We start from the raw sequence: 17003 nt of genomic DNA, 5'->3' as shown, positions 1-17003 counted from the left end.
ATAAGTGCACAGTCGTACCATCTCTGGAGCGTGCGATAGTATTTTTGGGTTGTCGTGTGTCTGGGAGTCGGTTCGGGATGGACCAGCAATGCAATCCGGACACAGCAGCAGTGAAGTCGGGGACGGAGCGCCGGTGAGGCGCCGACAGCCAGTGCTCGCCGACCGCTGGCGACACACTTGAACTGTCCGACGGAGGGAGACTGGAGCGGGACGACCGTCGGTTGGACGTGTCATTGGTCGTCTCATTGGCCAACGTATACTTGGTCCTTTCACCACTTCCGGGCCTGGGAGCTGGTCGGTTGGCGTTGAGCAGCGAGCAAATCTCGGCGGCAGTAGTTTGGCTTCAAATAGCTCAGAGCACTATGGGACTCAACTGCTGAGGTCATTAGTCCCCTAGAACTTAGAACTAGTTAAACCTAACTAACCTATGGACATCACAAACATCCATGCCCGAGGCAGGATTCGAACCTGCGACCGTAGCGGTCTTGCGGTTCCAGACTGCAGCGCCTTTAACCGCACGGCCACTTCGGCCGGCGGCAGTAGTTTGGCTGGGCCTGCTGGCGGCCTCTATGTGGTGTCGGAGTGTGTGCTGCTGTTCCCATTGCTACGAGGTTCGTGGCTCACCGATGCAGGTCACGAAAGTTGAGTTTTGAATTAAACTACCAGCAAGTCACGACTGTTCACATTGTGTCGTTTGGAGTTTGTTGTCGGCTGTTGGGATACTCCCGTGATCAACAATATGTGTTTTCAAGTTGTCAAATTTTAGCCACCCTCCGCTGGAGTTTAACTGTACTTGGTTATTTGAATTGAAGTGCACCAGTGGAATCTCCTGCCTTGCGGCCGTTAACGTTCCGGTTCCTGCCCTGGCCGTTGACCTAAATTCAGGCAGTGTATTTTCCTCATCGTGTTGTCGCTGTCCAGCACCGTGTGTAGTTTGACAGCTCAATGCATACTTGGTTGTGGGCGCCAATACCTTCTACGTTATTCCATTGAACTCCCTGTTGTGTTCTGGTCAGATGAAGCGGAGTTTAGCTTGTCGGTGGGTCCGCTGACTGTCTGTCGGTTGGCCGGCCGGAGTGGCCGAGCAGTTCTAGGCTCTACAGTCTGGAACCGCGCGACCGCTGCGGTCGCAGATTCGAATCCTGCCCCGGGCATGGATGTGTGTGATGTCCTTAGGTTAGTTAGGTTTAAGTAGTTCTAAGTTCTAGGGGACTGATGACCTCAGAAGTTAAGTCCCATAGTGCTCAGAACCATTTTTTTCTCTGTCGGTTGGGATGTCGTCGGATCGACAATGGTTGGTCCGACTGCCTGTCTCACCCAAGCGAGCGTTAGTGTTTGAATTCCAGGCTGACCCTCGGAACTTCTCAGTGCCCTTGGGTGTACTGCCTTTTCTTGTTTGTTCTTGTTTTGTTGTACTTGTATGGCTTCTAGCAGATTTTTAGATTGAGGTTGCTTTGCCCTTAAGCTGTCAGACAGTTTGGGCCTTCGTCTAATTTAAGAATTGTTTTTCGTAAAGCCTTTGGCATTTTTAAAATTAATGTTATTAGTCTTAAGTGTTGGGCTTCCAGCCGAATTTGAATTTAAGTTGTTTTGCTCTTAAAGTGTCAGATTTTTTGGGCCTTCAACCGATTCTGAATTAAAGTTGTTCTGCTATTACGCTGTCAGATGGTTTGGGCCTTCAGCCTAGTTTAAGAATTGTTTTACGTAAAGCCTTTGGCATGTTTAAAATTAATGTTATTGAGTCTTAAGTGTTGGCCCTCTCCACAACTTAAACTACCTGTCCTGTCCTGCGGGTTTAGCAGGGAGTCTCACTTCTGTAACATAGATTCCCATCGTAATGTTAAAAATAGCAATGAGATGTATCATATTAAGGGAGACTTCACTGTTCACCCATTAATTATTAATGAAGTGCATGCACGATGGCAATCAGAATTACATACGTGTACGGCTTCACTTACTACACCCTAAACGAACAAGGGGAGACTTTCTCCTTCTGAGCTTTTGTGCCGTTGCTGTCTTTGTTTCGTCGTATCCTTAGTTCTTCGTTAAATAATCGTAATTCACTGTACTTGTATTGTCGTTTGTTATGAAACTGTCAATTACAATTCCAAATTATACAATAAGCCTTCCAAATTAATTATTAAAAAGCAACAGTAATCATTTTCTGCACAACTGTTATACTCTTCTCTCATACTCGGTAGCAACAAAACTTTGGACGGACTTACGAGGTCCGATCAAAAAGTAACGGGTATTCTTGTTTTACTTAAAGAATCTTTATTTATTCATCAACATTAAGTTTGTCCACTTCAAAGTAATCCCTCTCAGATACAACAAATTTGTGCCAGTGCTTTTTCCAATCGTGGAAGCACTTCTGGAACTAACTTTTCGTTATGATGATCAGCTCCTTAGGGAATTCTGATTTTATCTCATCAGTGAAGGCAAAACGACGTCTTTTCATGGTTCTCTTCTACCTCGGGAATAGAAAGAAGTGGCAGGGGGTCCATGTCCTGCGAATACAGTGGCTGAGACAATATAACTGTTTCGTTTTTTCCGAAAAAATCACGAACAAGCATTGATGTGTGAGCGGGAGCATTATTGTGATGAAATTTCCACGAGTGATTTTGCCACTATTCGGTCCTTTTCTTTAGATTGCTTTACGCAACGACGCTTAACTTCCAGGCAGTACTGATCGTACGATCATAAGCCAGGAACTCATGATACACTATTCCATTGTAACTGAAGGAAACAACGAGAAGAACGAGTTTGTTTGCGTGGCCATTCTCCACAGCAAGCATAGAAATATTTGTTTTGTAAATACGTTCAGCAAGAGAAGCCGTTTTTTATTTACAAAACAGATGACAAGAACCTTCACACGTGATCGCACTTGTCGAATTATTTTCGGTCTTGGCTCTTCATGCAGTTTCCATCGGGACGATTTGGCGTTGGTTTTGACGACATACCCATATATCCATGTTTCGTCACCTGTTACACCATTCTTTAGAAGTTCTGGATCGTTGTCGACTTCATTCAGCAGTTCCAGAGCGATGTATACGCGACGTCGTTTTTGGTAGAAATTCGACAATTTCGAAACAAGCTTTGCTGCTACATATTTCTTGCCCAAAACACACGAAAAAATTGCTTGGCATTGGTCAAAGAATGTATCGACATCATCAGTAACCTTTCTGATGGAGATTCGGCGATTTCCAGAACCAAAGTCAACATTTCGAATGCGTTGCTGTACTTTACTCCATTCTTCAAGCCAAATTTAATGCAAATTCTTTTACAGGTCTTTTTCGCAAGCAAAAATTCTCCGAGCATTCGGAAACACGTACACCTCTTTCGAGTTTCATCAATAAACTACGTATCCAAAACAGCTGAAAACGTAAACATAGATCAGGAACATGTGTACCAACAAGATGGAAAAATTTAAATTCGGACGTATGAAGCCCACTAAATTAAAAAGTTCCTCTTTTTGAACGCATCTCGTATGTATGCATCTCTATTCCAAAAAGGAAACATCACTCTATTTTTAAAATTAATCTTTCGTATACCTAACGTTCTTATAACTGTGGTTGTGAAAGCGACTTTCGCGTTGCAGCATATCTGTTAGTACTAGAAATGAATCTAAAAAAATGGCGTGTTGGAAGACACCATGCATATGATGATATCACATTCAATCATTTCTACAGGTGAAACAAACGAGAAAAGTTAGCACTTGTCCAAAGAATGTCTAGAGCGAAGATAACAAAGACATACACAACTCACAGCCAGTTCACTTTTGAGCATCTGTAAACATGTCTATTAAAAGAACGTATCAGTAATCTGTACACAGCATTCCACAACGGTCGATGAAAAGCTGTCAAACATTTGATGTCTTTCGTTATTTTTCGGAGCGTCAAACGGCTTCATAAGCTTAGCTGGCGAACCATTAGTTATATTACGTGGAGTCAACAAACAAGATACAATATTTGTCTTTCATCTAGTTAATTGGTGAAACGGCAGAAGAAGGCTTCACTGCACCATGATGTTTTGACAGAGTAGCTCATCTGCAGTGATCAGAATGAATTTTCCATTCTCTAGCGGAGTGTGCATTCTATGACACTTCCTGGCAGGTTTAAACGTATGACGGACCAGTACTGGAACCTGCGACCATCGCTTGAAAGGCATTAGCAGAAATGAGTTTGTGAGGACTGAATGGTTCAGTCTTAATGACCGCTGCCCGTGAGAGGCAAATTTTTTGGTTGGAGTTGCGGTCCAGAACATTCTTTCAATCTTTCAAGAGTTTCAACTTGAAGTTGCTACCAGATTAACAACGATAGAGGCAAGAAAAAATCTCTATCTTGGACAGTTTTGAATAGGATTTACCGTGACTTGTTGATACTAAGAGAAAAACAATTTTAGTGTCAGGAGTCACAACTGATTTGTTTCCACGACGCCTTTTGGAGGTTTCAACCTTCATCACTTAGATTTTACGACATGAATTTTTTGGGGTAACTTGAGGCATTGTCTAATGGAAGAATGGAAAAACAAAACACTATTTCAGTATATGGCTCATATTTTTGTGCAGGTCTATGACTGAAAGGAAGAATGAAAATATAAGTCTAAAAGTATAAAATACAGTTATCACATGCTCCTTTCTCTGTACCGTTATATTGCATACATCATCATTTTTCCAGGCGTTGAAGCGAGCAAAGATGGCGTCTAGAATCTTTTAAGTACACAAAACAAATAACGAAAGCAATATACTAATTTGGAGAAAATCTCAAAGCATTGTGGAGATCTCTCGTTGCATAGATAAGCGGGAATGTAAGTGTAAATATCTCGGGTGGTGAAAGATTCTTTTCTGTCAAGTTCATATAACTGAATACTCTTTTCTGAGTTGAGTAATCAGAACGGTGTGTTACATACATTAAATTTAAATAGTATATGAAATAATTGTGTTGCCAACAGCGGCAAAATTTATAACAATTTACTTATTATCATTGTGTTACATTGGTAATATGGGCATGTATATGTGCGCGCGCGTTTGCCCGTGTGTATGTTTGTGTGTTGTGTGTGTGTGTGTGTGTGTGTGTGTGTGTGTGTGTGTGTGTGTTTATGTTTGTGGGTGTGTGGTTGTGTGAAATTAGAAATGGGAAACAGAACCTGAAAGGAGTGAGAGAGGGAGAATATAGTTTTGAATACGACAGAGCAGTGAGTCCTCAAGATTACATCTAAGCTATGGTTGAAGTAACACATGGATTATGACTTACATAGAACAAAGAGACAGAGATATTCTCTCAACCCCTAAGGGGAAAAAAAAATCCAAATTGTTGCTGTGTGGCTGGATTTGTTGGGTTCTGTGAGTCAGGCTATTCAATTATTATATTAGAGACTATCATTCAAACACGAAAATAATTAATTCTTGGTAAATATGAAGACAAGAATACATGTACAAATTTAGAAATGTAGGCCACTGTTAAAAACGGAGATAATACTTCTGTAAAAGTTATCACTTTCGTCATTTAGGATGCACTCAGGTTGTTTTCTTTGGTAGTTGTATGTTTTGAGTGTTTTAGGAACGTGTAGTTTTTGCATTAACGTTTGATATGTAGAATGCTAAAACTTGTGGTATTAATATCGTGTTTTGTTTCATGAAGGTGTGTAACTATTTCTGATGTGTGGTATTTTTTATTTCTTAGTGCTGCCTCGTGCTCTTTGATCTTAACCTTAAAAGAATCTATCCTTCTGGTGTACCTAGAAAGAATAGCACTCACAGAATGTAAAGCGTGTTTGGAAATTTCCGTAACAAACTTCTAGGACTTGTAGGGGGGGAGGGGGGGGGGGGCGAGTACATAATATTTTGAATAGGAAGCCTTGTTCGAAAACGTTTGAAAACACGTATCCTAAGTACGTATTCAAATGATAGTCTTGGTGGGGATTGTCACGTCGGATCAGATGGCATCGTTTGATGTAAGTCGTACACTCCGATCTCGTTCGAGCCTCATTCACGTGTCTATGAGTGTTAGAGCAACATGACAGAGTGCACGTTTGCAGAATACACCTGCATGATAATTCTAAATGGCGAAACTCAACGTAATGGAAGAGCTGCTCGTCGGCTTTATCAAGATCGTTCTCCACAACGTCCGATCTAACACAGAACCTTTTTGCCACAATTACGCAGTGCCTTCGGAAAAGGGTACCTCCACCGTCAGCAGGCGTGACTGTGGTGCTTCAAGGAGACGGCATTCACCCGAATTGGAAGAGGCCGTACTGTGTTGCGCTGAAGCGAACCCGTCAACGAGTACACGAGCAATTTCTTTGGCTACTACTGAGTAAAACAAGTAATGTACTGGGTCACGCCTAATTAACTGCTTGTAAAAATGGTGACGTCATCAACATCTTTTCAAACGGTTGTAGCACGGAAACAGTGCATTTTCGGGCATAGGTACCTAATCAAAATATTATGTAATCACTCCCCTCTGCAAGTCCTAGGTGCCAGTAACGAGAATTTAGCAACAGATTGTAACATTTAGAGCATTTCTATCTTTTTGTACTAATCAAATCATAATCCGTGTGTTTCTTTAACAATCATTTTGATACAGTATGTTAGAAATGTAATCTTAAGACTTCAAAGTTCCGAGATAATCGGAATTGTGATCTCTATCTCTCAGTTATTTCACTTCTGTCTCTCAATCCCGTCGTCACAAACATAACGTAGTAATAATAAGTAAATTCTTATAAATACAAAATTTTGCCACTTTTGGCAACGTAATTATTTCATATTTGTTTAAACGCAATGTTTTACAGAGTTAGCCTGTGGTCTAGGGGTAGTGTCTTTAAATGTCTTCGATTCCGGGTTCGAATCCTGCCGCTGCTGAAATTTTGATTAATAATCAGCATTGGCGGACGACGAAATATGGCATAAGAAGTCATTCTGCCAACGGCCTTGTCAAAGAGGGCGGAGGAGCGGACAGAGGTTCATGGCGCTCTTTTGTCCTTGGGGTGGGAAACTGCTCCTAAAGGCGGAAGAACCAGTAATGGTCAACGGCATGAGGAAGCAGAAGGCAAAGAAAACCACTGCATTAAAGACACGTAACGTGTATCCACAGGACATGTGGCCTGTAATTGAAAAAGTGTCATGATGATCTCTAGATTCCGGAATAGTCCCCCATTCGGATCTCCGGGAGGAGACTGTCAAGGGGGAGATTACTATGAGAAAAAGGTTGAATAATCAACGAAAGGATAACGTTCTACGACTCGGGTCGTGGAATATCACAAGCTTGAACGTGGTAGGGAAACTAGAAAATCTGAAAAGGCTCAGTTTACATAAAGTAGGGGTCCGTGAAGTGAAGTGGAAAGAAACAAGGATTTCTGGTCAGATGAGTATAGGGTAATATCAACAGCAGATGAAAATGGTATACCGAGAGTAGGATTCGTTATGAACAGGAAGGTAGGGCAGAGAGTGTGCTAGTGTGAACAGTTCAGTGACAGGGCTGCTCTTGACAGAATCGACAGCAAACCAACACTGACAACGATAGTTCAGGTATACATGCCGACGTCGCAAGCTGAAGATGAACAGATAGAGAAAGTGTATGAGGATATTGAAAGGGTAATGCAGTTTGTAAAGTGGGATGAAAATCTGTCATGGGAGACTGGAATGCAGTTGTAGGTGAAGGAGTGGAAGAAAAGGTTACAGGAGAATATGTACTTGGACAAGAGATGAGAGAGGAGAAAGACTAATTGAGGTCTGTAACAACTTTCAGCAAGTAATCGCGAATACTCTTTTCAAGAATCACAAGAGGAGGAGGTATACCTGCAAAATGCCAGGTGATACGGGAAGATTTCAGTTAGATTACATCATGGTCAGACAGAGATTCCGAAATCAAATACTGGATTGTAAACTGTACCTAGGAGCAGATATAGGCTCGAATCACAAGAAAGTAGTGACGAAGAGTAGGCTGAAGATTAAGACATTAGTCAGGAAGAATCATTATGCAAAGAAGTGGGATACGGAAGTACTAAGGAGTGACGAGATACGGTTGACGTTCTCTAAGGCTGTAGATACAGCAACAAGAAATAGCGCAGTAGGCAGTATAGTTGAAGAGGAATGGAAATCTCTAAAAAGGGCCATCACGGAAGTTGGGAAGGAAAACGTATGTACAAAGAAGGTAACTGAGAAGAAACCATGGATAACAGAAGAAATACTTCAATTGATCGATGAAAAGAGGAAGTACAGAAATGTTCCAGTAAATTAACGAATACAGAAATACAAGTCGCTGAGGAAAGAAATAAATAGCAACTGTAGGGAAGCTGAGACGAAATGGCTGCAGAAAAAATGTGAAGACGTTGAGAAATGATTATCGGAAGGACGGACTCAGCATACAGGAAATTCAAAACAACCTTCAGTGACATTAAAATCAAGGATGGTAAACATTAAGAGTGCAATGGGAATTCCACCTTAAAATGCAGAGGAGAGACCGGGTAGGTGGAAAGAATACATTGAAAGCCTCTATGAGGGGAAAGAATTGTCTGGTGTAATAGAAGAAGAAACAGGAGTCGATTTAGAAGAGATAGGAGATCCAGTATTAGAATCAGTATTTAAAAGAGCTTTGTAGGAATTAAGATCAAATAACGAAGAAGGGATAGAAACATTTCATCAGAACTTCTAAAATCATTTGGGGAAATGGCAACAAAACGACTATTCACGTTGATGTGTAGAATGTATGAGCCTGGCGACATAGCATCTGAATTTCGGAAAAGCATCATCCACACAATTCCGAGGATGGCAAGAGCTGACAGGTGCGAGAATTATCGCTCAACAACTTAACGGCTCAAGCATCCAAGTTACTTACAAGAATAATATACAGAAGATTGGAAAAGAAAATTGAGAATGCGCTAGGTGACAGTTTGGCTTTAGGAAAGGTAAAGGTACGAGACAGACAATTCTGACGTTATGGGTAATAATGGAAGCAAGACTAAAGATAAATCAAGGCACGTTCATAGGATTTGTCGACCTGGAAAAATCTTTCGACAATGTAAAATGGTGCAAGATATTAGAAATTCTGAAAAAAGTGGGGGTAAGCTGTAGGGAGAGATGGGTCATATACAATATGTACAACATCCAAGAGGGAATAATGAGTGGACGAACAAGAACGAAGTGCTCGTATTAAAAAGTGCGTAAGACATGGATGTAGCCCTTCTCCCCTACTGTTCAATCTCTACATCGAGGAAGATTGATGGAAATAAAGGAAAGGTTAAGGATTGGAATTAAATTTCAAGATGAAAGGAAATCAATGATACGATTCGCTGATGACATTGCCATCTTGAGTAAGAGTGAAGAAGAATTACACGATCAGCTGAACTGAATGAATAGTCTAATGAGTAAAGGGTGTGGATTGAGAGAAAATCAAAGAAAGATTAAGGAATGAGAAGAATTAGACATGAGAACAGCGAGAAACTGAACATCAGGACTTAAGTTCACGAAGTAGATGAAATTAAGGAATTCTGCTACCTAGGCAGTAAAATAACCAATGACGGACGGGGCAAGGAGGACATCAGAGGCAGACTACCAATGGCACAAAGGGCATTCCTGGCCAAGAGAAGTCTACTAATATCAAATATCGGCCTTAAATTGAGGAAGAAATTTCTGAGAATGTGCGTCTGGAGTACAGCAATGTATGATAATGAAACATGGACTGTGGGAAAACCGGAACCGAAGAGAATCGAAGCATTTGAGATGTGGTGCTACAGATGAATGTTGAAAATTAGGTGGACTGATAAGATAAGGAATGAGTAATTTCTGCGCAGAATCGGAGAGGAAAGGAGCATGTGGAAAACACTGATAAGAAAAAGGGCAGGATGATACGATATCTGCTAAGACATGAGGGAATGACTTCCATGGCACTATAGGGAGCTGTAGATGGCAAAAACTGTAGAGGAAGACAGAAATTGGAATACATCCAGCAAATAATTGAGCACGTAGATTGCAAGTGCTACTTTGAGATGGCGAGGTTAGCACAGCAAAGGAATTTTTGGCGAGCCGCATCAAACCAGTCTGAGGACAAAAAAAAAGTTTAACACATCATCTTGATTCTTTAAATGTGAACAGGAAATATGAACAAAGTTTTGAGTTGCGTAGAATTGACAGAAGAGAATTTGTGAGCACAGGAGACATTTACTCTTACATTTCCGTTCATCTCTGTACCCACAGACCTCTAGAATGCTTTGAGACTAGCTCATATATACACTCCTGGAAATTGAAATAAGAACACCGTGAATTCATTGTCCCAGGAAGGGGAAACTTTATTGACACATTCCTGGGGTCAGATACATCACATGATCACACTGACAGAACCACAGGCACATAGACACAGGCAACAGAGCATGCACAATGTCGGCACTAGTGCAGTGTATATCCACCTTTCGCAGCAATGCAGGCTGCTATTCTCCCATGGAGACGATCGTAGAGATGCTGGATGTAGTCCTGTGGAACGGCTTGCCATGCAATTTCCACCTGGCGCCTCAGTTGGACCAGCGTTCGTGCTGGACGTGCAGATCGCGTGAGACGACGCTTCATCCAGTCCCAAACATGCTCAATGCGGGACAGATCCGGAGATCTTGCTGGCCAGGGTAGTTGACTTACACCTTCTAGAGCACGTTGGGTGGCACGGGATACATGCGGACGTACATTGTCCTGTTGGAACAGCAAGTTCCCTTGCCGGTCTAGGAATGGTAGAACGATGGGTTCGATGACGGTTTGGATGTACCGTGCACTATTCAGTGTCCCCTCGACGATCACCAGTGGTGTACGGCTAGTGTAGGAGATCGCTCCCCACACCATGATGCCGGGTGTTGGCCCTGTGTGCCTCGGTCGTATGAAGTCCTGATTGTGGCGCTCACCTGCACGGCGCCAAACACGCATACGACCATCATTGGCACCAAGGCAGAAGCGACTCTCATCGCTGAAGACGACACGTCTCCATTCGTCCCTCCATTCACGCCTGTCGCGACACCACTGGAGGCGGGCTGCACGATGTTGGGGCGTGAGCGGAAGACGGCCTAACGGTGTGCGGGACCGTAGCCCAGCTTCATGGAGACGGTTGCGAATGGTCCTCGCCGATACCCCAGGAGCAACAGTGTCCCTAATTTGCTGGGAAGTGGCGGTGCGGTCCCCTACGGCACTGCGTAGGATCCTACGGTCTTGGCGTGCATCCGTGCGTCGCTGCGGTCCGGTCCCAGGTCGACGGGCACGTGCACCTTCCGCCGACCACTGGCGACAACATCGATGTACTGTGGAGACCTCACGCCCCACGTGTTGAGCAATTCGGCGGTACGTCCACCCGGCCTCCCGCATGCCCACTATACGCCCTCGCTCAAAGTCCGTCAACTGCACATACGGTTCACGTCCACGCTGTCGCGGCATGCTACCAGTGTTAAAGACTGCGATGGAGCTCCGTATGCCACGGCAAACTGGCTGACACTGACGGCGGCGGTGCACAAATGCTGCGCAGCTAGCGCCATTCGACGGCCAACACCGCGGTTCCTGGTGTGTCCGCTGTGCCGTGCGTGTGATCATTGCTTGTACAGCCGTCTCGCAGTGTCCGGAGCAAGTATGGTGGGTCTGACACACCGGTGTCAATGTGTTCTTTTTTCCATTTCCAGGAGTGTATATTTTATACGTTCTGTGTACTTATCACATTCTAGACGCCATCTCTACTCCTTTTAGTGTTTACAAAATATAATGGTGCACGTAAAATTACACAGTATAAATGAAATTCTGTGACCACCGGATATAATTTTCCTTTTTCTGTTCATACTTTCGTTCATCGTCTCAATCAAAGCCCTCCAAAAAGCTATGAGCCATTTACTGAAATAGTGGGAACCAAATAGCAAATGAGTAAATGGTGAACTGTGCAAGAAGACCCGTTTATACAGCTGTAAGTATCTCTAAATTCAGTAGCTCATTTGTGTACATTGTCTGTAGTTGGTGTTAGTAAGAGAAGTGTTCTCACGGTTTGTTTCAGCTTACAGGAGTTTTTGATGTGTGCAACTACAGTTTCCATCTTTCACTACTGGGCGATATCCTTGCTATTATGCCATAAAATATTAATTGAAGACTAAATCTAATTCGGCCAGTGTGACTGTCGCATATGAAATCATCCTGGATAACCACCCACTTGCGAATAGTCTTCTTTACGACGTTTCGTCCTCAGTAACGATGCCCTCTCATCATGAAGTGTCAACTGAGCATCGATGAACACTTGTAAAACAGTACAGTACATGTACATGTAACGTGAAGATAACGTGAAGTTATTTTCTGTTTCTATTGTTTCAAATGAGCAGCAAGCAAAATGTTGTAATTCGTAATGTTTCAGGAACGATAAGACAAAAAGTATTTTTCTCTTGGTAATAAATACTCAGAATGACTCCAGACAGTTATTTTTACCTCTTTAACCCGTTGTCGTCCTCTGATGAGTACGATTCATGGAAACAAATGAGGGCGAAACGTAAACATCACGAGTCACACTCGTAGGGACGAAAGTGGGGTAAATTTTTTTTTTATTTGTCGGATATGGCACTATTCTCTACGTACATTATCCAAAAAACAGTACGCAGCCAGAGAAAGAGAACACTTGCTGATTACCGAATAAACATAGCAAAGGTAATGTTATAAAATTTCCAACTGCCAGACTGAAAAAAACGTGGAAAACCATCTCTAGGTGAAACACCTCTCCAACTCCAAGCGCAATAGTGGTCCATTTCCGAAAACATTTTCATCAGACGCCTAAAGAAACCGACAAGGATGTTCAAAGTTTCCATGAAACACAAAGTACGAAGCGAGACAGCATGGACATACACGTAGTCTAAAATAGCTTTACATCTACCACAGTGCTTTCGAATCTACTACGCCATGGAGGACTACAAAATTTAAAGTTATAGGTATTTGGTTGCTGCACAAGTTCGTTGGGTTTTTCCATAAGTTTAATAAACACAACAGTTACACATAACAGAGACTTTAGTGATCAACAATGGCCAATGGCTCTGAGCACTATGGGACTTAACATCTATGGTCATCAGTCCCCTAGAACTTAGAACTACTTAAACCTAACTAACCTAAGGACATCACACAACACCCAGCCATCACGAGGCAGAGAAAATCCCTGACCCCGCCAGGAATCGAACCCGGAAACCCGGGCGTAGGAAGCGAGAACGCTACCGCACGACCACGAGCGGCGGGCAGTGATCAACAATGTATTCTCATTCACAACAGTCTTCTAACGCGACTGTAGAAATAACATGGTTTTAAGGCGAAGAACTCGTCCAGCCATGTTCGCAACACATTTCCATCCGGAAAGGAAGTTCCTTGAAGGTTGTTCCATAGAGAGCGGAAAAGGTGAAAACCTGAGGGCGCGAGATCAGATGAATAAGGTGGGTGCACAATGACTCCCCAAACCAACTCCTGTAGACCGTTTTTTGTCAGTCTCTCAGAACGCAGGCGGGCGTTGTCATTGATCAGAATTACCTTAAGTAATCTTGCTGGTTGTTGTTGTTGGATTTCGTCTGCAAGACTTCTCAGTTGTTGACAATAAATGTCAGCATTGTTGGTTACAGCTTAGGGAAGCAATTCGAAGTACGGCACACCTTCGCTATTCCACCAGATGCATAACATTATCTATTGTGGGTGCACACAGGCCTTTGTACGAGGAGTTTGAGGCGTAGCGCCGTATACCGATCCTGCCTTGGAGGCAGTTAAGTGGGAGATGTGTCTCAGAGCTGGATAGTGACAGATGGTGACGCGAGACTGGACGCGCACGTAGTTTATGTATCAGCCGATAGAGGACAGTATTGGATACGGGGACTGTGATTTTAATTTTGATTGTGCCCACTAGAGTGCACTAAAGTAATAGAATGTTTTTTATAAACTGTACTAGTATTTTCATAAAGTGTTATTATGTCTTTTTGTGTCGGTAAAATGTTATAAATGTGTTTTAGCAGTATGAATGATGCGTAAGTGTGGTTTAAGGTTAATATGAAGATAATTGTTTAACCAGTTATGTAGTGGGATTTGGTGTGGGAACATTTCGAAGAAGTATGGATGTGGACCAAGGGGACTTTTATAGAATAGATTTGTAAAGTAAGTTTATGGTAAAGGGAAGTTAATTCAGGTATAAATAACAATATTAAATAACTTTATGCATAAATAAAATGTCAGCATATTAGATAATTACGTCGGTAAAAGGTGTAGTCGTTAGGTTTACTATTTTGCGATTGTTTATTGATGAAAGGCGCGGACTGAGGCGGGAGAATGTTGTTTAGCTATTGGCTGTTAAGTAAACTGACCAATGGTAAAGCAGTATTCTTCGCGCGCCTTTTTCTACTGGTAGAGAAGACTTAGAGTATTCTAGAGAGGAGTCGGAGCCTAGCCATGAAACAGTTCGGACGTGTGTAGTAGTAGTTCCGATGGAAATGATAAGTTGCCGGATCTAGCAGAAGTGTTGTAAAGTGACGGCATAATTATTCCGATGGGTGTGTAGACATTTCGGAATTTTTTAAGTGAATTTTGTGACGAGAAAGACATATATTCAGCGTGGCGTATTGAGCAGGTCGGCGGCTAAAAACTGTGACTGCATTAGGTACCGACAGATTTAATAGTTGGCGAGCATTCTCAACCAAAAACAATACGTGTTTTTCTAGCTATTACGTTTTCGGGAAATGCAACACCATAAACTTGCTAACGTGAGTGGAAGGGATTGTGAGTGACTGCGTTAAGACTAGCACGGGCTTGGCAGTGATACTTGTTCACCTAAGTTTCAGAATATATTAATTAAGGACAAAATTTCTAACCTTTCAATTCGTGTGAAAACTTTCTCCCGAAACGTAGATTAGTTACTTTAATTGCAGCCTGGTTCACGTCCAAGTACAGTAGGTTTCACTCGGGTTCCCTACTGATGATCTGCTGAGACAATGTTCACAGGTAGATGCAGGTTTGTCGTAAAAGGGACGGAATGAACCGCGCCGCCACAAGTTGCTTCATTTTTTTACGCTCAACCATTCCTTTCTTTTCCTTATGTTAGCATAAAGGCACTACGTCTCGTCCCCAGTAACGATATACTATAGGAATGGTCGGTGTTGTTCACGAACCAATTGATAACCAGGTGATTTTCGTGATTTTGGGCCAGAGCATGCGGTACCCATAAACCCGATTTTTGAATGTTATCCATTGCATGAAATTGTCTCACAATGGTAGAATGATCACAGTTCATCACATTTGCCAATTCTCGAGAACCTTGACGTGAAACTTTGTGGATTAATTCGTTTAAACGATTTTCATCAAATCCCGAAGGTCTTCCTGGATGTGGAGAATCACTAAAGTCAAAACGATCCCCTTTCAATCGAGAAAACCATTTTCTTGTCGTGCTGTACCCAGTGGCATTATCCCCATACATGGCTCAAGTGTTTCTGGGTGCCTCTGCTACTGTGACCCTCCACTGAACTCAAACGGAAGAAAATGTTGGAAATGTTCCAATTTCTCTAGTTGGCACTCCATTTTCCAGTGTCCACGACTCTACGCATTGTCTCCAAATATCAAAATGACAATATTTAAACTCAAATAGCAACAGTGAACAAAAAATAAAAAATGAAAATGTATAAAAACCCATGGCAACCGGAATACCAACATGCAAAACAAAACTGCTACGAGCTTACTCTTGCCCAGAAAGGAGTCTATTATTCAGCAATGCATATTTTCAATAAGTTACCAGCAACCATTAAGAGTTTAGTTTCAGACAAAGCACAATTTAAATATAATTTAAAAGAATTTTTGGTGGCCAACTCCTTCTATTCCATCCATGAGTTTCTCAACAAGGGCAGTAGACCGTTTTAATGAAAATTTAGTATACTTTAATTTTTGGCAATACTTGGTTGTAACAGCCAAGTAACTACCTACTGTGTGAATGATGGATGTATGGAAAGCAGATGTAAGTCTTAAGTCTGTAAATAGTTGAAGATTAATTTTAAATCCTGTACATAATCTGACTGTTCTTAACTGACGATCACTGAAATGAACAATTTACTTTAATTTTTGACAGTAATTGGTTGTAATATCCAAGAAAAGCAATTGACTGAATGATGGGTTTAATGAAAGCAGATGTAACTATTTAACCTGAAAATATCAGAATTTTAATTTAATTCATGTACGTAATTTTACTGTTTATTGACTGAGGATCATTAAAATTAATGAACTCGGGTTTTTCTAATAACATTTTTGTCGTGTGTTTATCTGACATGTTCCACACCCAAGAGGATTCCCTCTTTTATGGGTCTATGGAATGAATAAGTAATCTAATCTAATCTTATACACCACCCTAATATTTTACTATTAGAAATTTGTTCTAAAGGACCATTTCTTCTTGTAATTACATTTTTTGTTGGCAATATATACGTCTAGGAGCCATGTTATTACATCCGTTCTGAAGAAGTCACATCTGAACAGCCCACGAATACTATAGTTTCTGTTAACATAGTGTTTATGTGTAAATGTTTCTAGTTTGAAATAATGTTTGAAGTAATGCGTTACAAAATTATATATGTAAAAGGAGTAAGAATTAAATTAGTTTTAACATCTACAAGAGCAGTATCATGTGAAACAAATGTACTTGTAGCTAAATAATAGGCATTGTTTCGTATTGCTGTTGTCTCGAGCATCACTTTGGCCCCGTTGTACACACGCCGCCTCAAGTCACTTGGGCACGGATTTCTTAGAAGTAAATGTTATGCCGAGGGGCTAATTTTACAGCGGGTTCACCGGATCAATAACTTTGCTCCGCAGTGCAAAGTAAAAAGTGCCTAACATGGCGTCGATTTTGCTGGCGAGTTACCACTGGAATAAACTTCGTGCTGAATTCCAGGAAGAAGACAGCATTAAAAGCAACGTTTTCAGACTGAGGAATCCCATTGCTGGATGCTACAGATACTTGGAATGGGCTGATACGCCATTTCAGCGTAAATGGAAAATTTGAAAG

The sequence above is a fragment of the Schistocerca serialis genome, chromosome 1 (genome assembly GCF_023864345.2).
Source record: "Schistocerca serialis cubense isolate TAMUIC-IGC-003099 chromosome 1, iqSchSeri2.2, whole genome shotgun sequence".
NCBI classification, from domain to species: Eukaryota; Metazoa; Arthropoda; class Insecta; order Orthoptera; family Acrididae; genus Schistocerca; species Schistocerca serialis.
Note: the sequence above shows the minus strand (reverse complement) of the source record.